Source organism: Schistocerca piceifrons, chromosome 5, assembly GCF_021461385.2.
Source record: "Schistocerca piceifrons isolate TAMUIC-IGC-003096 chromosome 5, iqSchPice1.1, whole genome shotgun sequence".
Classification (NCBI taxonomy): Eukaryota; Metazoa; Arthropoda; class Insecta; order Orthoptera; family Acrididae; genus Schistocerca; species Schistocerca piceifrons.
Window position 1 is genome coordinate 681326806 of NC_060142.1, and position 1861 is coordinate 681328666.

Consider the following 1861-nt stretch of genomic DNA (forward strand, 5'->3'; position numbering starts at 1 on the left):
AAATGGTTCAAACGGCTCTGAGCATTATGGGACTTAACATCTGAGGTCATCAGTCCCCTAGAACTTAGAACTACTTATCCTAACTAACCTAAGGACATCACACACATCCATGCCCGAGGCAGGATTCGAAACTGCGACCGTAGCGGTCGCGCGGTTACAGACTGAAGTGCCTAGAACCACTCGGCCACACTGGCCGATCCCAGAATAACACAGGATGAATTCTTTCTTGCGATCCTAATGGGACAGCCCATCCCACATATGAGATGCTGCTGGCTGTGCACATGTCTACCTTACCACCGTGTGTACCTGCAAGTCCAGCACACAACGACTTGCCAAGCAAGAGATGTCTACATAGCGGCTCACCCCTGCAAGTGCAGTTGTCAGTGTTGTACTGATGTCTCATCTCTGCAAATAACAGCCTAATCCCCCTCTCGGTAACTGTAAAGTGTCGCTTTTGTTGTTGTAGGAGCTTTCCTGGTGTCTCAGCTTGTCTGCATAAAAATTCTTGCCTTAACAGGACCTGCTTACGAAAATAGCCCACAATGACACTGATATGAATGGAGCATGCTGACTGGGTCTTACTGAATTTACCAGCAAAATTTCTGATGTTGCAAGTGTGAGAGCACGTCTGCCTTTTTTTCTGCAGACGAGGCTTTCAGCAGCAAAACTATTTTACGCAGACAGCCATAGTCTACTGACAGATAAACTCTGCAAAAGTGTTCAACATGTCGTTAAATACAGAAACACACTTCCTCAATAACATGGCTCCACACTGACGATGGAAGCTTGAATATTTAAGCCTGGAACTGATCTCCACCCCAGCTATAAATCACCACATACCGTATCGATGAAGTAAACAGAAAATCTGTATCCTACGCAATACAAAATCACCTTTTCTGAATCCTGCATATAGCTATCAACCATCAAACACTGGTACAGATAATGCGAAGACAGACAGTATAAGCACACTGACCATATATAGCCGTCACAGCAATAGATATTTCCCGCAAGCTCTGTAGGTCATCCACCACAGCAAAGAATCACAAGTCATCTGCCCCCGCACATACACTGGCCCGATGCTTGGTTGTAGCACCCCTAGTAGAGCGAGATCAATCTCTGAACTGTTGCACACAGGGTTGGGTCAGTTTGCTCTGGTATAAAGACGTTACTGCCTCTGGCCCTGACCTGCTTGCTTTCTACACCGAACTCCAGACTCTGGGATTACAAGAACATATGTATTTTCACATGGTTTACCGGAATATCACACCATTTTTGCGATACTTCTCAATATCAGGCACATAGGAATACCGCTTGCATACCAGTATCACTTGCACGGTATAATTCCGAAGGTACAGACTGGAAATTATGTCTCTAGCAAACCCGAAACTTTAGCAAGGTGGATTGCGCTGTAAACCACTAACTAGAAACATATCTCGTCTGTGAAGACTTTTACGTGAAAACTTTAAAGAAATAGAGGAAACTGATATTTCCATTCGCGAATACCGATGTCGTTGATATAACAGGTTCCAAATCATTCTTACAATTTACAAAGTCAACTAAGGTGCTTCTCATGTCTAGAGAACCAGAAAACGTGTCTTCCATCTGTCTTTCACCCGTAAAATGCACACATCACATCGATTTTCTCTCAACTAAATAATGGTGGGAAATGTGTAGGAGCAGTCGACTGGACAATTTACATGGGCAGGAATAGGGGTCGAGCGCAAAAACACTTCGGCAATGAATCTTCTCAAGTTTCCATGGAGAGAACACGTGCTCACGAAGGATGTCCAACACACAGTATTAGTTCACTATTCGGCCATCTAGAGGGCGACACGGTTATGTCAGCTACATTACTGAATCC